We start from the raw sequence: 27,311 nt of genomic DNA on the forward strand, positions 1-27,311 counted from the left end.
CCAAGGGGCTATGGAACTGTCCACATTCACAAAAGGGGGAGTAGAAAATGTGTCATCTCCTGAAAGGCCAGTGAAACCTCTTACTTCTTTACAGGAGGCTTGAAGACCTTCTCCATTGATCCAAGGCCCTCACCAACACTCACTCTCTGCCCCAGGGCCTCTAGGACCTTCCTAACCTGACATTGGAATTCAAAGACCTTATTAACTCCAGAGGCTTCAGGAAACTCAACAAGTGCATCAGTTTCTTGTCAATCTCGCCCATCTACCCTACAAACCTCTATATCATTTGCAATCTGCTGAAGGACCTGTTGATCTGTCCATATGAGAAAAGGGAATGCTGGATCCTTTACCTTCTACCCAAGGGGCTCTAGGACATTTGGTAGCTTTCCTAGGGTTCATGAAACCATCAGAATCAGATCACAGGAAGCTTGGGCATTTTTCATTTGTGGGGAAAAATGGAGAAATTTCTCCATCTGACACAGTAGCCAAAGCTATTTCCCCTTTTGATCCACATTCACCTTTTGCTACAGAGGCTACGGAATCTTCCTCATCTGGTCATAGATCTCAAGGGTCTTTGTTATTTGCCAGGGAAGGTGTAAAATATTCACCCTCTGCACTGGATACATACAAACCTTCCCCATCTGCTTCACAGGCCCTAGAAACTTCGGTAACTACCCAAGGGCCTCTGCAAATTCATACACCTGACAAAACAGCTCTGTGTCTTTTCTTGTCTATGCTAGGGGATGTAGAACATTCCACTTCTTCCAGGGGGATTCCAAGAGGATCTCAAACTGTTCAAAATGTTCTTGGTTATCTGTCAACTAGAAGAGAGGCTGTGGAGTCTTCTATCTTTTCTAGGAACTACAGATATTTCTCCATTTGCTTCAGAGCCTTCAGAACTTTCCTCATTACAAAATACAACTGGATCTCCTTCCCCTTGTCATCAAGAGGTAGTGGGATCCTTTCTGTATGAACAAGGGTCTTTGTGAATGTGTCCATCTGCTCCAGGTTCTCTAGGACCATTGGCATCTATACTAGGGGTTGAGGGGGGACCTTCTTTATCTGAAGAAGATACTATTCCACTGTCTGCATATGTACCAGGGACCAAAGTGCATTTACCATCTTCCCTTGGGTCTTTAGCATCTAAATGTCATGACCAGATGAAGGTGGGACTTTTGCCATCTGTCTATGCAGAACTTGGACCTTCTCTGTGTGATCAAAGGGCTCTGGGTATGACCAAGTCTTCAGAAGGCACTCTAGAAAATTTACCACCTGATCAAAGAAGCTATGAAACATTCAACTTGTTCCCAGGAGGCTAATAAATCTTCTCTGTCTGGCCAAGGTCACCTACCACATTCACCATGTGTCACAGAGGATTTGGGACCTGCTCTGTCTGATTAGGGAACTGAGGAATCTTTGTTATCCCCCTCAGAAGATACAGAACATCCACCATCTGCACCAGGTGCTCAGGTACATGAACCTTCTCTGTCTACCCCAGGGCCTCAAGACACTTTGCTAACTACACCAGAGCCTCTGAAACTTTCCATATCAGTCTGTGACACTCTGTGTCCTTTGTCATCCACCCTAGGTGCTGTAGAGCTTTCCACATCATCTCCAGAGTATCTGGGACCATCCAAATCTGCCCAGAGGAAGCTAGGATATTTGTCAACTCTAGAACAGGATATAGAACATTCTCCAACAGCCTCACAAACAAACAAAAACTGTCCATACTCCAAGGGTGTGGAGGGCATTTATCATCTACCCCAAGTACTCAGGAACCTTCTCAGTCTGGCCCAGGGGATCTGGTACCTTTGCTGTCTTCTCAAGGGCCCCAGAAACCTTATTGACTCAAGGGATGCTGGATCCTTCAGCATCTACCCAAGAGTCTCCAGGACATTCTGAATCTTCCCAAGATGTTGTGGAACTCAACAATCTTCCCAGAGGATTAATGAGTATTTATTACCTCTGGTAGATGCTGTGGAAGCCTTTACATCAGTTTTGGGGACTACAGTAAGTTTACCATCTGCTCCATGGTCTTTGGAACATTCTACATTACTACAAGTGACTTCAACAACTTCTCTAACTTACCAAGGGGTAGTGGGACTTAGCCTTTTCACAAAGGACTCTAGAATTGTCACCATTGTCACAAGGGACCCTAGAACTTTTTGGCCCAAGGGGATGGGAGAAATTCTCAATTAGAAAAAAATAGTGTGGGACAGTCTATATCAGTACAGGGGATTTTTGAATCCTCACCATGTACTACAGGGGCTCTAGGGTCTGCTCCATATGAACATATGAAGCCAGGAATGTTGCCATCTCTCCAAGAGACTGCAGAACACTCCCTGTCTCCTAGGAGAGCTCTGGGACTGCCCATATCTGCAAATGGGACTCTAGAAAATTTGCCATCTGATCAAGGACATACAAAACATTCCAATTCATGCTTCTAGACATTTTCTGTTTATTCAAGGTCCTCTGAAACATTCCCCATCTGATGCAGAGGCTCTGAGACATTCTTCTAGCAAGGGAATTAAAAAGCCTTTGCTATCTTTCCCAGGGGCTGTGAAACCTTCATCATCTGCACCAGATGCTCAGAAACCTCTGCAAACCATTCTAGGGACTCTGCCTACTCTGTTATCTAATCAAGGGCTTTAGGAACATTCTATGTCTGTCCAGGGTACACTGGATTACTTCTCATCCAGCTCAGGGTCTCTAGAACATTCAGGATTTTCCCCATTGGTTCTGGGACCATGAACATCTTTCCAAAGTAAGCATGTCTTGCATGGTAGAATCTGAGGATACATTGCCACCTGTCCAAGGGACTACAGGTTTTTTGACATTTCTTTCAGGGACTTTAAGATATTTACACTCTGACCAAGGATCTCAGGAATCTTCTTTATCAGTCTCAAGGGATTTAGCACATTTGCTATCTACCCAAATTTGCATATCTGCTCAGGGAACTCTGGGCCCTTTGCCATATACTCAACAATGTCTACAACATTCGGCATTTTTCCAAGAGATTCTGGGACCGTCCAAATCTGCCCAGTATATACATAGAAATTTGTCTTCTGTCCCAGATGCTTTGGGAATGTCTCCATGTGTCCCAATGACTACAAGTACATTGCCACCTGCCCCAATGACTTGTACACTTTCCTCACTAACACAAGCAAGTCCAGCCCCATCCCCATCATTGCAAAATGGTGATGGATCTTGCTTATATACACAAACATCTCTGGAACTGAACACATCAGCATAAGGCTCTCTAGAACCTTCACCATCTATTCAGGTGTCTGGGCAAACTTCCCTTTATGCAAAAGCCACTTTGGGATAGCCCAGATCTTCCCAGGGTACTGAAGGACACTCAGCTTCTACCTCAGGGACTCTGGGATCTAATCAAAGTGCCCAGAAGGAACTAGGAGTTTGTCCACCTGCCCAAGTGCCTCTGGTAATTTCCATATCTATTCTAGGAACTCTAGGATCTTGTTCATCTGCCCAAGAGGCTCTGGGGCCTTCTTTATCAGCCCAAGAGTCTCTAAAACTATCCGTACCCACACAAGGAACTGTAGAAACTGTGCCATCTTCTCAAAGTGTTTTGAAACATCCAACTTCTTCCAAGGTAGCTCCAAGATTTTTCCATCTTCCCAACATACTGTACAAGGTTCAGAATCTTCCCCAAGGGCTACAGTACCTTTCCCATCTAGCCAGGAAGTGCAAGGACCTTTTTTTTTTTTTGCTTCAACAGAGGATGTAGAACATTCACCATCTGCACCATGTGCTCAGGAACATCCTCTAACTGTTACAGGGTCTCTAGGACCTTTGTTGTCTTCTAAAGGGCCTAAGGAACTCTTCACACCTGCAGAGGGAACTTTACCTGTGCAAAGTTCTTTGAAATCCTTCCAAAGGACTCTAGAACCTTCAGTACATTCCTCTCCATGTGTCTCAGGTCCTAGAGAGCCTTCATCAATTAACAAAGTACCTAGAGGAATTTCATCAAATGCCCCAGGTGATCCAGCACATCTGCTTTCTGCTCATTTGCCTCTACAACTTAGTGTATCTGCCCAGGATTCTCTGAGTCCTTCGGCATCTTCCAAAGGAACTCTAGAGTCATTGTCTTCTTCTACAGACATTCTAGGAACACTCTAATTTACACAGAGGTGTCATGGGCAATTGTCACATGTAGGAGAGACTTTGGAGACTTCATCCCCTCTAGGGACTTCTGTGTATCTAGCTTGTGGTCCAAAGCCCCTGGGACTTTCCTTTTTAGAAAAAGGGAGTCACATACCTTCTCATTGTGCTCAAGGAACTGTGGGTTCCTGCCTATCTACACAAGGGAATATAGGACTGTCTACATCTACACAAAGGACTCCAGGACATCCTCCATCTGCCAAAGGGCTTTCAAGCACTTCCTCATATACACAAGGTACAGCCTCACAGTCCACTTTCACACAGAGAACAAGTAGCACATTTGCCATCTAGCCCAGTGTCTCAGGAGTATACCTACCATGCCCAAAAGATGGTAGGAACTTTGAAATCTGCCTAAGGTTCTCTGAGAATTTCTATAACTGCACAAGGGTCTCTAGAACTTTTGCCATCTTCCTGGGAGCCTCCAGGATAATCATCATCTGCACCAGGTGCATGCAAAACTTCTGCAGCTACCCCAGTACATGTAGTATCTGATGAAGGGACTCTGGAAATTTCCATATCTACTCAGGCAAACTTGAGTCTTTTCCTTTCTTCCCAAAGCCTTTTGGAACCTTTCCTTTCTGTAGAACGGACTTTGGATATCTCAACATATACACAAGGTACTCTAGGACCTTCTGTTTCTTCTCAGAGACCTCTCAAGTCTTTGCAGTCTGCCCAAAGGGTTCAACAAACAGATCAATCTGCTTCAGACTCTTTAAGATCTCTTAAACGCCATTAGGAGATGCCTTTTTCTAAAGGGCATGTGGTAATTTCTTCATCTGGACAAGGGACTCTATGACCTACAGCATCTTCCCTGGGGCCTTTGGTAATTTCCTTATCTGTTCAAGTGAGTTCAGGTCCTTTGTTATCTTTCCAAGAAGCTGAAGGATCTTGCCTGTCTTTACAGGGAACTCTGGAAGTTTCTACATATACATGTGGAGATCTAAGGATATACAATTCTTCAATAGGAGATTTGGGATCTTCACCATCTACTGCAGTGACTCTAGGATCTTCTCCATCTGTCTAAGTGGATTTAAAAATGTCTCTACCTGTACCATTGTCTCTAAGCTCTCTCCTGTCTTCCCAGGGTGTTTTAGGAACACTGACATCTGTCCAAGGGGCTATGAAACTTTCACCACCAGGCCAGGGGAATACAGAACCTTTGCCATATGCCCAAGACAATCTGAGACTCAGGTTTCCTTCCCTGGGAACTTGAGGACCTTGTCAATTTTCCAAGGGGAAAGAGTCTCTAGGATATTCATCATTTGCCCAAGGGTCTCCAGAAACTTCTACATCTTCCCACAAAGTGCTAGGCCCTTCTTATGATCAAGGGGCTGTAGCACAGTTCTCATGTGTCCTAGGAGATGGACTTTCTCCTTCTATAAATGTTGCCATCTTCTCACATTAGTCTAGAAACATCATCTGTCCAGAGAACTGTAGATGCTTCATTAGATGTGCGAGGTACTCTACCACTTCATCCTCATTACCCAGAGTATCTGGGACCCTCTCAATGTCCTGCAAAGACATCAGAAACTTTGCCATCTCCCCAAATGGCTTTTAAATTTTCTGAATCTTCATCAGGGACTCTAGGAACCTTGTTACCTCTCCCAGTTTCTCTGGGACATTCAATATCTGCCCAAGGTGCTTTGTGCCCTTGTGATTCTGATCAACCAATTCAGGGATCATCAACATCTCTCCAGGAAACCCTTCAATTTTCTCCATCTTCTAAAGGTTCAGTGGAGCCTACCCCATCTGTACCAGGAACCTTGGAATCTTTATTATCCAAATTGTATCCAAAATTGCCTAGATCTACCCAAGAGTCTCTAGGACCTTCACCATCTCAGCAAAGGTGTTTAGGAGATTCACTATCTACCCAAGGGGCTCTGGGAACTTCCATATCAGCACAAGAGTATGTAGGACATTCAAAATCTGATCAAGGATCTCCAGAAACCTCCACATCTTCCCAAGAGGATCCTGGCCCTTCTTTAGCCCAAGAGGCTTTAGCATATTCATCTGCTACAGGAGACTGTGGACTTTCCCAATCCTCAGAAGGTACTCTAGGAACATCACCATATACCCAAGGTGCTAGAGAAACATCATCATCTGCCCTAGAGTCTGCACCATCTGCTCAAAGTGTTCTAGGAATCCAAGCTCCTTTGGAGAGGCCTCTGGGTCCTTCTCAATTTAAACCAGAGAGATCGGAATTTTTGCCACCTTCCAAAGAGTTTCATAGAACTTTAAAACTTGTCTCAAGGTCTCTAGAAACTTTGTCATCTTTCTTAGAGGCGCTGAAACTTTCAACATCTGCCCAAGGTGCTGTGGCCCCTTCTATAATATCTGACCAAGTGTTACTGGCATCACCAACATTTTCCCAGGAAACTCTGGAACAGTCTCCATCTGACCAAGGGGCTATGAAATCTGCCTCATCTCAAACTGGGCCTATAAGATCTTCACTAGCAGACCAAAGTTTAGATTAAGTGTCTTCAGGTGAAAAAGCAACTCCAGAAGATTCACCACCTCAGAAAATCTATTTAGGAAATGCATTGTCTACACAAGGAACTCTGGGACTGTCCACATCAGCACGAGAATTTTTTGGACATTCAACATCTGCTCAAGGGTCTCCAGACATTTCTTTGTCATCCTAAGAGGCTTCAGGCCCTTGTTTGGATCAAGGGCCTTTAGGACAGTCATCATCTGATCCAAGAGATCTTGGACTTTCTGTCTCTGCTCTGAGGACACTAGAAACATCACCATCTACTCAAAACACCATAGAAATACCATCTTCTACCCATGGGATTACAAAACCTCCACCACCTTCCCAAGATTCTCAAGGACATCTGTCTATTTTGGTGCAGACTCTGTAGTATCTCCCCCATACTCCAGAGACATCAGAAACTTTGCCATCTACCAGAGAGGCTTGTAATATATTAGACCCTTCCCTGGGAACTTTGGAAACTTTGCCATCTACCCCAGGGTCTCTGGGACTTTCAATCTCTGCTCAAGGTCCTATGGGACTTTCTGTATCTGAAAAAGAAATTTTAAGACCATCAATATCTACTAAGAAAATTCTAGAACCTTCTTCATCTGACCAAGGGTCTCTGAGACCTACTTCATCTGTATCTGGGACTGTGTCACCCTCTCCCTCAGAACAAGGTTGTCAGAAAATATTTCAGAGTGTACAAGGAGATTCACCATCTCAGCAAGGCTGTGCAAGAAATTCATTGCATTCACAAGAGGCTCTGGGACTGGCCATATCAGCACAAGAATCTCTTGGACATTCACCATCTGCTCAAGGGTCTCCAGATACTTCCTTGCTATCCCAAGCGGCTCCAGGACCTTGTTTGGACCAAGGGCCTTTAGGACAGTCATCATCTGATCCAGGGGAGATTAGACTTTCTGACTCTGCCCAAGAGACACTAGAAACATCACAATTTACCCAAAGCATTCTAGAAATACCATCTTCTACCCATGGGATTACAGAAACGTCAACATCTGCCCAAGATTCCCTAGGACTTCCACTTCCTTCAGTGCAGACTCTTCAACCTTCTCCCCTTATGCCAGAGATATCAGAATCTTTGCCAACTACCAAGTAGGTTTGTAAAACTTCAGAATCTGTGTCAGGGACTCTAGAATCCTCTATATCTGTGCTAGGGGCTCTGGGACTTTCAAATTCTAACCAAGGTTCTCTGTGCCCTTCAGTATCTGACCAAGGGATTCTGGAGCCATCATCTCTTCATGATACTCTAGAAATCCACAAACCAGTCCAAGGGCCTCTAGAACCTATGCCATTTACTCAAGAAGCTGTGGAGCCTTCCTTTTCAACAGAGTTTCAGGGACTGTCCATTTGTGCACCTGGCAACTTTATTCCTATTCCTTCTCATGAAGACTGCCAGAGACAATCTCCTCATCCCAAAATAAGCCCTAGAATTTCCAGTTCTACCAAAACCATATCAAGACATGTCCCATTTCCTGAAGAGGATATCAGATATTCCCTTTCAGAATTTTGGCTTAAGATCTTTCCCTTCTGTCAAAAGTAGGCTCAAATCTTTGATGTATGCCCAAAAGGACTCAAGTCCTACCTCTACTCTTCAAAGGAGCATTCCACCCCCAACATCATCAAATTGAGCTTCAGATCTAGTTCCCCTCCTAAAGAAGATCTCAGATATTCTCCCCCTCCATGAGTGGCTCCAGACATTCTAAATCGAAGAAAGCAAAATCCAGACATGCTTCTAAAGAAGTAGGCCTCAGCCGGGTGGTGGTGGCGCACGCTTTTAATCCCAGCACTTGGGAGGCAGAGCCAGGCGGATCTCTGTGAGTTCGAGGCCAGCCTGGGCTACCAAGTGAGTTCCAGGAAAAGGCGCAAAGCTACACAGAGAAACCCTGTCTCGAAAAACAAAAACAAAACAAAGCAAAACAAAACAAAAAAGAAGTAGGCCTCAAATTTGTCCCATCAGAAGATGACGGCTTGAAACTTTGCCATTCTTCCAAAAAAGGGGGACAAAGCTTTCATTTCTGACAGAAAGGGTGTACGGCTTAAAACAGCCCAAAGGGAGCCTCACCACTTCTCCTTCTGCCCAGGGAGACTGCAGATCCTCACCATATCATAAGGAGTGCCACAGAAGTTCTCCATCTCCCCAAGGTGTCCCTTGATGTTCCAAATCTACCAAATCCAAACTAGAAGAGCCCCCCTCTCACAAAGCAGATGTTCATGCTTCCCATTCAGAACAAGAGGGCTGCAAACAACCCTCTTTGTCAAAAAGAGGGCCCAGACATTCTTCATCTTCTAAAAGGACCTGAAACCAAAAGCTACTCCCCAAGAGAGCATGGAACCTTCCATCTCTAAGGGAGGCTACAGATCCTCACAATCTCAGGAGGAGGGCCGCAGAAGTTCTCCATCTCCTCAGGCATCCCTAGACATTCCAAATCTACCAAAACCAAATTGGAAAAGGCCCCCTCTGACACAGTAGATGTTCACACTTCCCATTCAGAGCATGAGGGCTGTAAACAATCCTCTTTTTCAAAAAAGTGGGCTCAGACATTCTTCATCTGCCAAAAGGGACCAGAAACAAAATCTTACTCCCCAAGAGAACATAGAACCTTTCATCTCTACAGAAGGGGGCATGGGAACTACTCCCTCTCATGAAGAGACCCTCAGACATTTTACCTTTCCCCATGGGACTTCCAGCCATACTCCTTCTACTACTACCAGGACAAGACTCAGACATGCCCCTTATACTCAAGAAGCCATCAAATCTTCCCCTGCAGTCCAAGAAATCTTTAACTCATCTACTGATGATGACAGTCCCAATGGGAGTGTCACACCTTCCTCATCACCCCAAATCGACGATGTCAGACACCCTGTATCTACCAAGGAGGGCTTTAGACATGATCTTCTGTCCCAGAGGGACAGAAACCTTCCCATAGTGCCAGAGAGTGGCTCAGGGATTTGCATCCTGTCCAATGGGGACTCATATATTCACCAGTTTCAAAAGTGAATGCCACATCATTCCCTGTTGTCCAAGGAAAATTCAGACATACCCTATCTCAACTAGGGGACCTGAGATCTTTCCTCTCTTACCAAGGGATAGGCACAGCCTTCCAATATGAATATGGGGCCCCCATATGTGAGCCTTCTGTCCTAGGAGGCCACAGATATTCACATTCAGTCTCCAAAAGATCCTGCTGTAAAAAGGGAGCTGGAGTTCTAACCTCTCCCCTCAAGGAGGTATCGTGCATCTCAATGTGACCAAAGGGGCCTCAGTCTTTCTGATGGCCACCCTGTTCAAGGCAGCTTTAGAATATTTCAATCTGAAAGAGAGCCTCAGGCATATCCCGTCTAACAAGCTGAGCCTCAGGTGTGCTCTTTGTGATCAAGGGGAATTCAGAGATGTGCCCTCTAAACAAGAGTGGGTAAAAACTTCAACTTCTGCCCTGGGAAGCCCCTGATATACTCCTTCTGCCCATGGAGGCTTCAGACCTTACAAGCCTGTCAAATTGAAGTTCTAAACATGTTAATCTCAAGAGGGGAGCCTGGGCTCTACTCCCTTTTACCATTATATCTTCAGACCTTCTTATCTGCAAGCCAGCCTCATATTTTCCCACTCTGTGCCCCCCATTAGCAATGGGAGTTTAGAACTTTTCCTTGTCATCAAACATCTGTCAAACCTTTGACTTCCATTCTTGGCTATGTCAGATGCACATTGAGGCATCAGATAGACCCATCTGACTACAAGCAAGGCAGGCGTTTCCCCTCTGATTAAGAATAGGTCACAATTTCTATCTAGAGCATGCTATACAATCTATTACCCATTGAGAACAGCATATATTCCTTCTGACTAATGTGGCCCTTAATGACTTCATCTGACCTAGTGGGTGACAGATCAGCTCACTTTGCCTAAGAGGCTCTGAGTATTTCTTATTCTAATCATCTGACTTCATGACTTCTGTGAGGAAAAAAAAAAGGATCTGATGCCTGAAGTCCTAGAGCATAAGAGTATCCAGTAGTGCCCTAAACTCGGGATATATGCCATTAGGTCAACAGAAATAAAGAAGCCATGCCCGTCATGTTCAGAAGTAGGAAGCTAAATTGGTCAGGAGACCTAGCTGGGAACTGCCTCCTATCGTGTTGGAGATTGAACACACGCTATCTGCCTTGCATGACATGGATGTTCTAGATTACCATGAAGATTGGATAAGGAAATGTTCAGGCCTTCTCTGATCCCCAAATTGACTCTTGGTGGGCTTCTACTCTCCATGAGACTCTTTGACCTTTGTGCTTTTCCTAACATAGCAAATGCACTCCACTGCTTCTCAAGCAGGTTTCACAGCTACCAATTCAGAACCATAGGTCTTCAAACTGCTGTATAGACCGAGGGGCCTTCTGATTTGTCCTTCAGAACCAGGGGCTCTCAGATCTTCCCCAATGGCCCAGGTGACCTCAACCTTATCTATCTAGAACCAAGGTAACTCACAACTTTCACCAGTAACTCAAGGGGGTTTTGGATTTAACCCCTATACATTAAAAGCTTCAGCCATTCCCCCAATGTTCAGGGGACATTGACACACCTTTCCTTTGAGAACCAGGGGACCTCGGGCATTCACTAATTGACAAATGGGCCTCATACTTACCACTTCAGAACAAGAGTGTCACACACATTCTCAATGACTGAAGGGGACCTGAAATATATAACTTGAGAAGCAAGTGGCCTCAGACCTCTACAGTGTCCCAAGAAGGTCACAAATACAACCCCTTTAAAATCAATGAGCCATAGAATTTCTGCAAAGTCACAATGGAACTTCAGAATTATCCTTCAAGAACCAGGACAATTCATGCCTCCAGCTAATAAATCCATCAAGTCTTAGATATAACCCATCAGAAGTAAACTATCTCATTAATTCAGGGGGCTTACACCTTACTGAAACATCTTCTGAAGAGGACCTTAGACTTATTTCCTTCAACCATAGTAGCCCCTGACTTTCAAGGTATGCTAAAGGGGGGCTGCTGTATCATACCCTCTTTGAACAAGAAAACTTTAGTCTTTCTCTGTACTCGAGGGGTCTGAGACATGACCCTGTGATGAAGCAAGCTACAGAACTGGTCCTGTGACTGAAGGGTGTATCTTAAATATTCAGGCTGCTGATGGGTACTTGAGACTGAGACCCTATAACCAAGAAAACATAGGAACTTCTCTTTGTGTTCATGGACAACTCAGGTCTACCAAACAACTAAGAGAGACTAGAGCTTCTCTCTCAGACCTGCGTGGCTAAGAAAATATACCATTGATTACCAAAGGAACCTCATGGAACTCTAAATTGAAGTCGCATGACAAAAGAATAAAAACCTCATCCTGGATCCAAGGCCATCTATTTTCAAGCTTCTCACCAGAAAGGTGACTGTCCTCCATATCCACACCTGTGCAGCTTATCATGAGTTTAAGAAGGGAACAGAACCAGGGACTGTGACCCACTTGTCAGAAGAACCCTTTGATTGTTGTCAAGCCTTAAAAGGAGTCCTCAGAGATAAGGATTTTCTAGAGTTCACTGAAGACTTGAAGACTGACTAGGGAGTGCCTGGACTTTCCTCCTCTACAGAAGGAAAGCAGGGACATTCCCCTCTGTCCAACAACATCTGGGATCAGTCTTCTTTCTCAAACCTTATTATTTTTTTGATCTGATAACTTAGGCCTTAAAATCCCCTTTTGACCCAAAGGGCCCTGCCCTCAGAATTTTCCTCTCTGAGCATGGACACATGTGATATTTCACCTCTGACCAAGGGGCATTGGTCACTCTGGTTAGAGTTCACAGAAGAAGAGCAAGGAAATCTGGAACCCATGTCACTTTCTTGAGTAAAATCACCTGTCATGGTGTGGAATCATGAGTCCAACCCAGTTCTGGTTGGCTGAACACAATTCTTAGGAGTCAACCATACTGGGGTTCCAACCCAAGCTGCTAAGGAATCCTGGTATTGATGCTTGGTCTCTTGCAGATTCAGCTACAGATATGGACATCCTAAACTGTGAAGAGTTAGAAGGTGAGGCAATGCTAGGACCTTAAGAGGTATGGTAGTCTTTAATTTTGCTCAGAGTTATATGGGATTTTCATACTCTGACCGTGTCTACCCAGTCACATGGGCCACAGAAACATTTCTCTCCCCAAGGGTACTCATTCTTTCTCCCTTTAATTAAGGAGATCTTCCTCCTGAAACAAAGGGATACCCACATTTTCCCAGTTAGTCCAAAGGAAACCTAGACATTCATTTTGTATGAGGGGGCCACACACTTCCTGATTATGGCATGGGCCTCAGAAATTCTTCCTAATAAATGAGTCCCAAATTTGCCCTTCAGTCCAAGGTAAACTGAAGGCCCAATACTGATACAGTGGAGAACATCTGACATAATATTTTGTCAAGGAAGTTGGCTACATTCTGCTTTCCTTGAACAAGAGGATTTTAGACACACCATTTCATTTCAAGGGGATGATACAAACTCATATGATTAAGTAAATACAGACTGGGCCAGTGACATGAAAACTCTCTCAGATGTTCATCTTTTTTCTGAAGTACACTTCATATCAATACTCCCTGACAACAGCTTCCTCAGAGAAACTACTTCTGTCTTCAGAAACCTCAGCTCTATTCCTCTAACTGAGGTCTCAGTTTTTCCTTTCTGGCCTGGGTGGCGAGGCATTCCCAAATGACCAAAGGGATATCAGATCACTCTGAACTGATATCCTAGGACATAACTATAAAAATCTGATCCCTGATTAAATGCCTTCTACTTTTAAGATTCTCACCAGAAATGGAGTGGTCCCATCTTTGTTGCCCATGCCTGTGCTGCTGCTGAAAGGTGTGTGGAGGACACAGAGCTAGGGATTACCAACCAACCTGTAGGAAAAATGCTCTGATTGCTGGCAAGCAAGGCTCAGAGTCTAGAACATGTGGGTATTCTGGAGTGGGAGGACGTTTGTATCTGATAAGTTATTGCCTGCACCTTCTTCCAACTCCCAAAATAACCTGGGAGCTTCATCTTCTGCATGAAGTATTCTAAGACCTTTTTGCTCATTTGTAACAGCCCCCAACTTTCCTCTGTTCAAAAATGGGGCCTGACATCTTCCCACATATGGCCAAATGGGTCTCACATTGAACTGATCAAGAATAGGACCATGAGAAACTCTCTCTATAAACAAGGGACACCAGTACACTTTGGTTTGAGGTCCCATAGGCCAAGTTTAACAATCACAGCATAGAACCCCATGCCGTCTGCCTTTAGGACAGTCAATAGAAATGGAATGACTTCAACATCTTTGCCTAGATCTGGACAGCTAAAATGATCCAGCCTCACAGTTTACTCAAGCAAGGACTTGAGATAAGCCCTTCAATTTTGCATTATGCAGAGACTGAACAACAAATGATACAGCTACCTCTCCTAAGACTTGACAATTAACTCATATTTTTTCTTTTCAGGATCCCCTAAAGATGCCTTTGCTCCCAGACAGCAGGAAGTAATTTTAAGTAATTTTAAGAACATGATGCCCACATTTCCAAGAGGTAGGGTCGGTGGTTTTGGTCATTCAATAGATTTTGGATAATTTTCATTGTTTACAATGGTTGGTTACAAGTTGTTAATTGTTAATGATCATGAAAAAAGTTAACAAAGGAGATTAGATTCAGGGTTCTTGTTAAGAAAAAGAAAAAGAAAAAGACGATATAGATAAGAGGTAGATTATTAAATCTACTCTGAAAAAATATAGACATAATAGGATAAAAGGGTAGGTTATTGAATCTACTCTGAAAAGAAATTAGGGAAGATACAGAAATGATAAGATAAAAGGTAGATTTTTAAATCTACTTAGTAAAGAAAAAAGAGAGAATATGGATATGATAAGATAAAAAGATAGATGATTGAATCTACTTTTAAAAAGGAACTACTTGTTTTAAATATTTTACAATGGATTGGATTTTTGTATATTTTATACAAATTATGTATATTACTACAAATTTGAGATATATATATATATATATATATATATATATATATATATATGATAAGATAAAAAGGTAGGTTATTGAATCTACTTTTAAAAGGCAACTACTAGTTTTAAATATTTTACATGGGATTGGATTTTTGTATAGTGTATACAAATTCTGTATTGGACTCCCCAAAATAGGATAAATAATGATTTTTTTGTCTAAATTTGTCAAATGTTAAAAGACTGGACATTGTTAATGTATATAATGGAGTTTTTTGTCTGAATCTGTCAAATATTAATGGACTAGACATTGTTAATGTAATTCTTGACTATACATATTGTATATACTTATTGTACTTATTGGATATAGTTTTTGTTATATTAGTTATAACCTTCTTTTATTTATTTTAGACAAAAAAGGGGAATGTGGTGATATATTGTGTCTCCCAATATATTGTGTACCCTAATAAAACTTATCTGGGGTCAGAGAACAGAGCAGCCACTAAATTAGACATAGAGACCAGACAGTGATGGCACATGTCTTTAATTCTATCATTTGGGAGACAGAGATCCACCTGGATCTCTGTGAGTTCAAGGTCACACTGGAAACACCAGGCATGGTGGTGCAGACCTTTAATCCTAGGAAGTGATGGCAGGAAGCAGAAAGTTATATAAGGCATGAAGACAAGGAACTAGAGTCTTTTAAGCTTTTAGGCTTTTAGCAATAGTTCAGCTTAGATACATTTGGGTGAGGACTCAGAAGCTTTCAGTCTGAGGATTTGTGGAAACAGGATCAGATGAGGAGTTGTCAAGGTGAGGTTGTTTGTGGTTTGTTCTGCTTCTCTGATCATTCAGAATACACCCCAATATCTGGCTCTGGGTTTTTTATTTATAAGACCATTTAAGATTCATGTTACAACATTGCCAAATTATTTTTATGAGGCTAAATTGTTTTTTTATAACCCAAGATAGCTAAAACTGTCCTGTACAACAAAGGAACTTCCAGAGGCATTATCTTCCCTGACTTCAAGCTCTACAATAGAGCTATAGTAATAAAAACAGCTTGGTGTTAGCATTAAAACAGACACGTGGATCAATGGAATTGAATTGAAGACCCAGACATTAATTCACACACCTATGGACATCTGTGTGAATCATTTTGCAGTCAGGCAACAACATTGTCACATTACTGTCAAACATTGTAACTTATACTAGAGTTTACTCTGCTTCAGTTTTGTGGGTTTTGAGGTGTGTACATTAATCAAGACAGGTATCCTGACAGTTGCCTTTAATTCCAGCACACAGGAGGCAGATACTAGTGAATCTCTGTGAGTTTAAGACCAGCATATTTAGACCCTGTTGCAAAAATAAATAAATAGACAAAAAAAGGTCTGTATCCTCCTTTATGCTATGATACAGAGCAGAGCAGGCTTACTCTCTTAATGCTCACTGCACACCCCAGTTTTTCTCCCTGCTTTGCTTATCATTAAACCTGGGAAACAACAGGTCTTTTTTTTTTAAACTGTAGCTATAGTTTTGGCTTTTCTAAAATGACATCTATCAGAAAGTATACCACTGTGTTCAGAGTTTCTTCTTTTACTCAGTGATACACTGTTGTCATGCTCTATCATGGGCTGTGAGCACAATTTCTTTTGTTGCTGAATAATGTTCTAATATCTGAATTACAAGTTTATTTACAAAGATATTTAGTGCTTCAAAGCACTGTAAGTGATGAATGATCTACTGTAAACATTCATATGGAGATTGTTTTGTAGGGATGTAGACTTTCAACTCATTCGGGTAAATTGTAGTAGGTATTAAGGGAAAGTTTATTATCTAACAAACTGCCAAGCTTGCTTCTAATTGCTGTACAACTTTCCACCCCTATAAGCAGTGAATAACTCTCTGTTGTTTCATCACATTGCCAATCTTTGAAACTGTCAGTATTTGGGGTTATGAACATTCCATCAAAAGTGAGGAAGCCTAACAGTTGAAACTGTACATGTATGTATTATTGTTTATGGTGGCTTCACACTGACTAGTCACTTCCAGGTGAAGTGTAAAAAATTCTGCCTTGTTGGAAGTAAAATGAAGCCAAGTCTAGCTGTACTCCTTCACTTGATACATATTAACCTGTATATTGCATTCCTGGTAGGACTAATTCTCTTTTTTAGTACTTAACTATGTCATTTCTCTTAGAAAGTGAGACATTTTCATATGAAAATGAGCATGGAAACTTATAACTCTCCATAAAGTTAAAAAATAAAGTTGCTTTTTCATGCCAGAGAAAATCCATGCTAGAGAAATTTTGTTTATACATATTCTGGTCTGTTTGTCTTTAGCTGAGCACTAGACAGAAAAAAAATCTGAAGAGATAACACACTGTCTATTCAGCCCATAGTCTTTCTTTTTATTACTTCATCTGAATGGATCAGTTACCCCAAACCAATAAATTAACATAAAAATCAATCTGTGGACTGTGATTTCTCATAGGATTACTAGTAAAATCAAACATAAAATAACAGGAAAGAGATAAGGTTGTAATTTAGGATACACAAAGTGGAATGAGGAAATCTCAAAAAGCATAACACAAAAGAAAAGCTATGAATTATATTAAAAAGCATATCAAAAGAAAGATCATTGAAGTAAAAAAAAGAAAGGCTTAGAACAAAAATAGCATAAACAGAAAGTATGTAATCCACTTTAGAAGCTTTAACAAAGACAATGTCAAAAATCGAGAATTCTGACAAAATTCTGAGAAACTATTCAGGAATCATCACGAGAAAACAACTGAGAATTATGAAATTTATCCTACACTGTGGCTGAAATCATTCTGAATACTGTGGTTGTCTCAACCGTGGACAAATTTGGTTCACACGTTCTCTTGACAGGCAGCCCTTATTGAAGCTGTACTTATGGGACTTAACCATTAGCACTGACCAGAGAAGAGTTTAGTGTGAGTGCTAGAATCAGAGGCAGACTATTATGTACAGATTTATTAAATGGCTTAGAAATATAGTTGAGGGTAAATCTTCAGATTTCTGGTCCCATGAGTAGTTAGGACATTACTATGGATTGATTGACACTCTAGCAAGCATGGAGTTCAGGACCAGCATCCTACACAATTTGTTCTTAGAGGTGTCTCAGATTTCAGGGCTCTGTAAGCAATTTTGAGAACAAATAGGTTATACTAGAGATGGCATCCAGGAAGGATATGAGGGCTAAGAATCCATTCATATAGTGTATTAATTTTCAGAATGGCACTGTGAGTAGCTCAGTCTCATTGGAGCCCACTGTAGTTAGCCAGGTTTTTTTTAGAATGGAAACATGGCAGAGCATGTATGGCTCTGCTACATTTCAGAACTTGAAAAGACATTTAGAAAGCATGTTCCTAAAAAAGAATGACAGCAAGGTGTCAATGTGTCAAGTAAGACTTCCAAGCTTCTAAGCACCAAAAGGCTTCTGTCTCTGATTATTCACCTCCGAGTTAAAATGGATTGTAATAGATAAATACCTTAACTGGGAAGTAGCTTGTATATAATATATGACAATCAGATCATCTTTCTAACATAAATTGGTTAAATTATTTGGGATGTTAAAAACTACACACACACACACACACACACACACACACACACACACACACACACTCTGATCTCCAGGCAAACTTTATTTATTAACATACAAATAAAATCATATTTCAGCACAATTAAAATATCACCACAGTTTATAACGTTCCTGATGTAATGAAGAGATTTTTTAGAAAATGGTAATGTTCAGAGAATGTATGGTGTTTATTGAAAATAAAATATCAGAATAAATAAGAGAAACAAATGAACCTTGAAGGAATAGCAAAGCTTTGTGTAGTAAACCAACAGGCTATCAAGAAAATCTTCACTTGAACAAGGCTCCATTTTAAAGCTTCTGTTTTCAAATAGCACTTCTTGCCCATCTTTACAACATACTCTGTACAATGTGATAACTTCTAGCATTGCACAGAGCATGTTGCAAAAATGGGCAAGGAGTTTTTTCTCTATCTTCAAAGATTTAACATATTTCATTTCACAACTTGCATAAGCAGAACAAAAAATGTGTGTTTCTGAATTCTTCAGTGCAGTAAAAAATTCTTACTTTAGTAGAGAAAGTTTGTTTCATACCATGAAATCTTTGACAGTACCTATATTTACTGTAGAATCATCACTGCCTGTCTGTACAGACCTCCTGGTCTCTATATTTTATATTAAAAGTGACAAATGTCCTATGGAGCTATAATTTATTACAATACATAATGAAGCTCAGACCTAGGCCAGAAAGCTCCAAATGTAATGTCAAAATACTGAAATTTATTCATTTATTCATTTACACATTCAGTTATTTTTTAGTCATTCAACTAATGTTTGTATTCATTTTATATGCCAGAATCTATAATTGACATAAAGTATAAAAATGAACAAACATAACTGGTAGGTAGCATAAGAGGGAAAATAACTTCCAAAAAATTCATCATAGATAGGTAATAAATATCTTTAGACATATTTTTCTTTTGGCATTTTTAAAGCAAAGAAACATTTTAATTATGATAGCTTAAGCTAAGCACAATAATGATAATACATATTGAAGATGAATTATATACCATATTCAGTGCTTCCATTATTTATCTGTTTAGATGAGACTGAATTCTGGAAACAATACTGAAAACACATTAAAGAATTTTAGTTAAAAGTAGATAAGATTAATTACATGTAAAAAATAACACACTTAACATCTCTGATAAGTGTAACATTTTACTTGACAAAAACAGCAAGTAATTTTCAAATTGACAGGTTATTAATCTTAACCTTATAAGAAAACCAAGTAATTGAATTCTAAAGATAGACTCAATCTGTAAACGCTATAAACTTGACCTATAAAAAATGCAACTGTTTTCATTTGTTGCTTGTATCAAATGTGTAGTACATAAGATTCCAAACAAAGAGAACACTAACTTTCTAAAAATAACAGCAGGAAGTTGCCTTTTGTTTGACCTAATTTCAAACCCTATAACTAACACTTATGAGCTGATTATCGTAAGACAATTTATTTGACTAGCTTCTCTAGACCTCATTCTCTTCATTTTAGACAGTAATTTTAAAATAAATGCCATGTGTGTTGGTTGAGTTTTTCTCAACTTGGCATAAGCTAGGGTCATTTTGGAAGAAGGAAAGTCAACTGTATAAATGCCTTCATTAGACTGGCCTATAGAGAAGTTTGTAGGACATTTCTTTGATTATTTATTGATGTGGCAGGGCCCAGCTATCGGGAGCAGTGCCACCCTTGGGCAGGTGGTCCCAGTTGCAATGAAAAATCAGGCTGATGGGGAGGCTCTCAGAAATCCACAAGGATGACCCCACCTTGGAGTCCTGGCAGTGGTCCAGAGGGTGCCTGGATTGGTCTACTCTGGTGACCAGTCTAGTGAATACCTTAACCGTCATCACATAGCCTTTGTCCAGTGACTGATGGAGGCAGATACAGAGATCCATGGCCAGGCACCAGTCTGAGCTCTGGGAATCCAATCGATGAAAGAGAGGAGGGATTCTGCAGGTGGGGGACATCGAGGTCATGATGGGAAGATGTCCAGAGATGACCGGCCACACTGGTGGAAGCCCATGGACTGTAGACTAGTGGCTGTGGAGCCCCCATGGGACTGGACTAGGCCCTCTAGATATGGAAGATGTTTGTTTGGCTTGAACTGATTGGGAGGCAACCAGGCAGGGGGATCGGGATCCACCCCTGGTGCATGGGCAGGCTTTTGGGAGCCCAGTGCATGTGGTGTGACACCTTGCTCAGCCTTGGTGCATTGGGGAGGGACTTGTACCTGCCTAGCCTCAGTGTGCTGGGCTCTGCTGACTCCCTGTGGGAGACCTTGATTTGGAGGATGTGGGGATGTGGGGTGGCTACGGAGGGAGGGCTGGAGGTAGGGAGGAGGGGGGATCTGTGGGTGGTATGTAGAGTGAGTAGAAATATTCTTAATAAAGAAAAATGAAAAAAATTAATAAAAAAATTCCTCATGGAGGGGAAAAAAGAAAAATCAGGCTGAACAAACCAAGAAGAAGCAAGCCAATAAAAAGCTCTCCTCTATGGCCTCTGCTTCTGTTCTTTCCCCCAGGTTCCTGCCTTCCTTGAGTTCCTACCATGACTATGCTTAGTGATGGAGTGTGACCTCGGGTTATAAGCTGAAATAAATCCTTTCCTTCCTCAGTTGATTTAGTCGTGATATTTATCAAACAATTTAAAATTAGTTAGGACACCAGATAATAATATATTTAACGACTTCACGTTAAACACATGGAGAAATACAAGGAACTGGAAAATGAAAAATGCCAATATTGCATTAATGCTAACTTGTTATATTGTTGTTGCCATGGTTATAATTAATTTATGAGAGTAAAAGCAAACTCTTAAACATACAGAAATTATGCTGTGCTCTATTTGGTATAGCACAAGAAATTGTAATACTAACTGGTGAATTATGTTATTCATATTAGGTTTGTCGCAAAGTCCATATTGCAATATTATCAGTGACCAAAAGATAGAACTTCAGAAACAAGCAAGAGTAAACACTGTAAACTATGATCAAATGGCAGTTTATAATTGAAGAGCATAAACATAGAAAAAGTGCTAAGGTTTTAACCTGCAGCAACCATTTGAATTCCTAAGCAAAAAAAAAAAATGTGTTCAACAGGAGAAAACTGAAATATTTTAGCTTTCTCTTGCCCATCTATCTTCCAGAGGTAGCACTGTGCAGTTGGGAAGAAAGCACACAATTCCTAATATCATTTTGTGGGATGGAAGAAAAGAATTCACCTTGTTTGACACTCTGGCTTATCTGAAGCCTGCCCAAGAGAGTGCTTTCTTTTTGATATATCTTAGAACACTCTGTAACCAGAAAGGAAACATGTTTTGAATCTCAGATTAGAAGTAACTGAGGACAGTGCTGAGTTTCAAGATTATTCTTTACTAATACATGGGAATTCAGACTGTGAGAACTGGAGGTCAAAAACTCAGGCAAAGAAATATATTAGAAATCTATATTGCCAGGAAAAGCTAGAAGTGATGAAGTTGAAATTAGAATACTGTGTATTGGGGACTGGAGTAAAACACAAGAAAAAATCCTGTCAAGATGCATCCTCTGAAAATATTTGAGAGACACACTTTACAGTAGATTAATTAATGAATGTATTCATCTGGATAGAGCTGAATAAGCTTTGTGTACAAAGCCTAAGACAAGTGCATGTTTTTTCATACACCTAATTTTCAAAAAAAATATTCAAAGATATGTAGATGAAATTCTAAACAGTCTTATTAAATAAGAAACACAGAGCCAAATGCAGAGTTAAAAGCCCAGAGATCAGAGCAGTAGCCAAGAGCTAAGACCACCTTATCTTACCACTCGCTGCTCTCCTTCCCCTGAGAGAGAGACCTTCTTCCTGTGTTCTGTCTTTTTATTGCCTTTCTGTTCTGCCTTCTCATTGGCTCTAAACCCAACCACATGATTTCCTCATCACTACCTGTCTACACAGACCTCCAGGTCTCTATGGTTGGTACTGGGATTAAAAGTTCAGGTCACCTTGCTTTGAATGTGTCCTTGACCACAGAGACCCTGCCTGCCATGTGATTGGATTAAGGGCATGTGCTATCACTGCCTGACTCCTGCTTATGGCTCGCTGTGACTTCTGATCTCAAGGCAACTTTATTAACATACAAATAAAATCACATTTCAGCACAAATAAAATATCACCCTAAAGGTGTACAAAGGAGGAGAGAAAGTGGCATATTTAAAAACACAAAATAGATCTCCAAAAATTGAATCATAGGCCTCTGACATACTGGATAATAATAAGAAAACAATTTTCTTAAATATATACAAAATCTGACTAGAATACAGATACCTAAATACCACCAGAAAAATAATTATTTGAGTAAATTAGAATACAAAAAATGTATGTTTTAAAAATAGAAAGCAAAGAAACAAAAAAAATAACAGAAACTAAGAAATGTACTGGAAGGATTCCATAGCAGATGCCATTTAAAAGCACTTAATCTAGTGAGCACATATTAAATACAATGATTAAAAGTGAACAGAGCCTGAGGGACATATGAAGTACCTTGCAAGATAAATTTGTCTTATAGGTTTCTGATACAGAGAAAACATAGGCATTCCTTGAAAAAATTACAACTGAAATTATCTTAAATTATAGGAACTAATGTCTACACAAAGATAAATAACTCAACTAAGGTAGTCTCAAATAGACTTATATCAAGACACACTATCAACTGTTGAATGTCAAAAGCAAAATTATATTGTTTAAAATCCTAATAAAAAGCATTTGTATAAGAAATTCAGTGAAATTATCACTGGACTTCTCATTAGAATTTCTGTCAAAGGTAATGAAACAAGATTTTAAGTTCTGAAAGAAAGAAAAGTTAACCAAAGGCAGTATCTCCAACAAAACTGTCCATGAGAAATGATTGCAACCAAGAGCAGAAGGAAGACAAGAAATGTATAAATACAAGAAAATTAGACAAAATCCTTTTAGGCAAACAAAAATGTAAGTGAAGGGACCCTTGTACTGCAGATTAGGCACAGACCACACCCAAAGACCAATTTCCAAACACAAACCAAGTGCAAAGTGCACCTTTATTAAGCAAAGCAAAGAGACCAGGTGGCTGAATCTGAATTGGGCAGAAAGAGCAGCAAATAGCTTTCCAAGTGTTAATTTTAAGAGAGAAAATGAGGGGGGTGTCTATGTTAAAATGAGCTAGAATGTGTTGGTAAGTTCTGGTTGGGTATTTCAATTAAGGGAGCCATGTGGGGAGTTTTAGTGGCTGGATCTTGATGATTTGATAGTTGGACCTTAGTGATCAACGTCAGGAATGAGTCAGGCATTAGAAAGTAGCCAAATAAGGAATAGACCTTGGTGGCTAGCTTTAGGAATGAAATCTAATGGTTTATCAAGGGAGAGGGAAGGGAGAAGGGCAAGACCTGCTGGTGCAATGTTTGCAATGCTCTGACCTGCTAGAGCCCTTCAGTAAGCATAATACACAGAACTATGTAAGCAGTAGCAAAAAGAGCACTAGGCAGAAGTTATAGCGGTCAAACCTCAAATTAAAATAGAAGAATCTTAAGCAAATAATTTCACTTTAAGGAAACACAGGCAAAAAACAAAAACAAAAACAAAAACAAAAACCCAGCCCCAACATATCTGAAGAAAGACAATATTAAACCTGAGCACAGTGGTAACAAAATGAAGAATAGAAAGACAACAGGAAAAAAAATTAATGTAGTCAAGTGTTGGTTCTTCAAATAGATCAAAATTCTTAAGATACTCCTACCTTTCAGATCTGAATCCCGAAGAGATGTAATAGCTAACTTATAAGCTGATTTATTAGTAACCCAAATTTTATCAATTAAAAAATAGTGGAGCCGGGCGGTGGTGGCGCACACCTTTAATCCCAGCACTTGGGAGGCAGAGCCAGGCAGATCTCTGTGAGTTCGAGGCCAGCCTGGGCTACCAAGTGAGTTCCAGGAAAAGGCGCAAAGCTACACAGAGAAACCCTGTCTCGAAAAACCAAAAAAAAAAAAAAAATAGTGGAAAACATGGTTTCACTAGTGAATATTACCAAATGCTTAAATAATTAACACAAATACTCATAAAAAACTTCAAAAATATGAAAAATATGGGAACAATTTAAATCTATTCTATTCAAATATCATTGCCTTTCTACTAAACCCCAAACATAATTAAAACTATAATTATAAATCTATGTCTCAGGCTAATATAGGTGGAACTGTCCTCAACAAAATAATAACAAATTGAATTTGGTAATACGTATTTTAAAAGAAAGCTAGACTGAACTGCGGGATATGGATCAGTTAGGAAAGTGTGGGCCTGGGTTCAGTCTCCTCAGGACAATTGAAATGCTGGGTATGGCGATGCACAACTGTCATCCTTGTTCTGGGATGCTGAGAAAGGTGAGTTCCTGAGGCTTACTAAGTAAGCTCCAGAGCAGTGAAAGACCTTGTCTTACAGAAACAAGTAAGATTGCTCTGGAGGATTGAGATCAAAGGTTGATAAGTATGTATATATACATGTATCTACACAAGCACGAACCTACATGCACCTGAATGCATAAATACAAAAATACCTACACATACACAAAAACATACACACACACATTTGCAACAACAAAATTACTCTCAATACTAGAATATGATGATAAAAAACATGTTTGAATAAAAACATGCATACTGATGTTGATAAAAGCTGAAAAATTGTTTGATAAGCTCAGCCCTCTTCATGATAGAAATTACTTAACAAACAGGAGCATATTAAGTCAATGTGTTAATTGACCACAGCATCACTGAATGCCATACTTATAAGATTAGAGACAAATGAGGTTCCCTTTTTCTATTTCTATTTAACATAGAAAATAGGAGAAATACATCTCCACTTTTTATAAATTACCCAGTTTATTTTATGGAGTTATTGCAACACAAGATTGTCTAAGACACATTGTCACTCTTTACTTCTCAACATATGACAACCTAGAAATAGAAATCACAGGCCATGAAATTGAAGAATAATGTTCTTAGCTGCCTTGAACTTCCTGTATTGTTTATCAAAAGATTGGCATTTATTAAATTGGGAAAATGGAAGTAAACATAAAGATACTGGTAATATAGGGAAATGGCTTTCAGGAGAAAATTTTCCAAAACAATCGAAATCCGGGAACCTCTATTTACTCTCTTCTTACTGAGCTATTATTATGTGACCATGAGCTTAATGATATTGTAAGGTATTTTGAGCTTAATATATTTTTGTGAAGTTATATATTTTCACTTGCCACACTCATTCATTCCATTAGATAGACATTAACCTTTGAGGATTCTGTCTTTCTCTAACTCAAACTGGAAACTCTTTATTTATTTAATTTTTACTTTAGTGACTTAATTACCTTTCTATTGTTATGAAGAGACACCATGGCCAAACACAACTTATAAAAGAAAGCATTTGATTGGGGGCTTAAAGTTTCAAAGGGCAAATTCATGACCATCATGGCAGGGAGCATGGCAACAAACAGGCAGGTATGGCATTGGAGCAATAGCTAAGAGCTTACATTTGATCCATAAGTACCAGGCAGAGATAAAGAGCTAACTGGAAATGGCACAGGCTTTTGAAACCTTAAAGCCCACTCCCAGTGACACACCTCCTCCTCCAACAGAACACACCTCCTAATCCTTCTCAAATAATCCTACCAACTGGTGACCCAGTATTCAAATATACAAGTCTATGGGGGCCATTGTCATTCAGTCCACCACAGTTAGTTTGTATTCTTTTCAAACCTACTATTTGTATTTCTTGTTATTTTTGTTATTTTTTGATATTTTCTATTGGGAGATATTTTCCCTGGTTTTCATTAATTATTTTTCTATTATTTCCTTTAGATTATTAATGTTATGTAGAACAGGTATCTTAGTCATGGTCTGATTTGTCCAATGTTGGGTCATCTGTCTGAAGAATATTCCGTGATAATTTATTTTTCCATGAGAAATTTTATTTTTAATATCGGCAATTTTGAATATCATGATAAAATAATTTTTGTTAATCCTCAGTTTCAGCTTGGTTGGAGTTGAAGTCATGTAGGGAAAAAATAAACTTCTGGGAATATCTTTGAAGGTCTTTACAGAAAGGTTTAACTGAGGGAGGATTTACCTCCCTCAGCACCCACCACAGTCTGGGTTTCAAGACTGAATAAAAAGTGGAATGTTACCAGTTGCTTCAATTTCCCTTCACCAGAGCTGGGACACCCTCCCCCCTAAACACTCCTCCCCCTATATAGTGCCCACATGATGGACTTTATCCTCAAACTATGAGATAATAGAAACTCATTCTTAAGCTGTTTTTATCGACTATTTCATCACAACAATAAGAAAGGTAATGTAGACCCTTGTTACATATTGTGGTTTTTGTATGGGTTGCCATTTATATTTTACAAATGATTTTAAACTTTTTAAAAGATATGCATAATTTCTCTTTGTAGTCTCTGAAGTCTTTTATTCACTATATTAGTGTTCAGCAATTGTTCTGATAGTTTGTAGAAAGGCTTTGAACAATGAAAAGAAAAAAATTAAAAATAATATGCCCTTAATCTTTGAAGGTGGGCTTGCTGTATGTTGAATGGGCCTTTAATAGTTAGTATTGCTATTTGTATCTCTACCTTATCATTTACTTGTATTTTAGGAGAGATTGAAGGTTAACTGGAATTAAAAGTTTAGGGTTTCTCAGGTCTTTTTCCAACCCTGAGTCTGCATACAGTCTTGTTGATCTCTCGGTATAGGCAGAGATTTTTAATAGACTTTATTTCCTGACATATTGTCTTTCTTCATCTATTCTGTCCCAAAATTTTTAGGATATCTATTACCTGTCTTGAATCTTATCCCTTGCTCCAGGATGCTGTAATCATAGATTGGCCTTTAAATGTGTTATTAAAAGCTACTCAGCTCATGGGATTTTCTGTATCTGGGGAAACAAGAATCCCTTGTATCAGTCCCTGAGGAAGAAAGACCCCAGCTAAGTCAGAGCATACAATCTCAGTTCTTTGACAATTAAGTTCATATCCTTCTG

Source organism: Peromyscus eremicus, chromosome X, assembly GCF_949786415.1.
Source record: "Peromyscus eremicus chromosome X, PerEre_H2_v1, whole genome shotgun sequence".
In the NCBI taxonomy this organism is placed as follows: Eukaryota; Metazoa; Chordata; class Mammalia; order Rodentia; family Cricetidae; genus Peromyscus; species Peromyscus eremicus.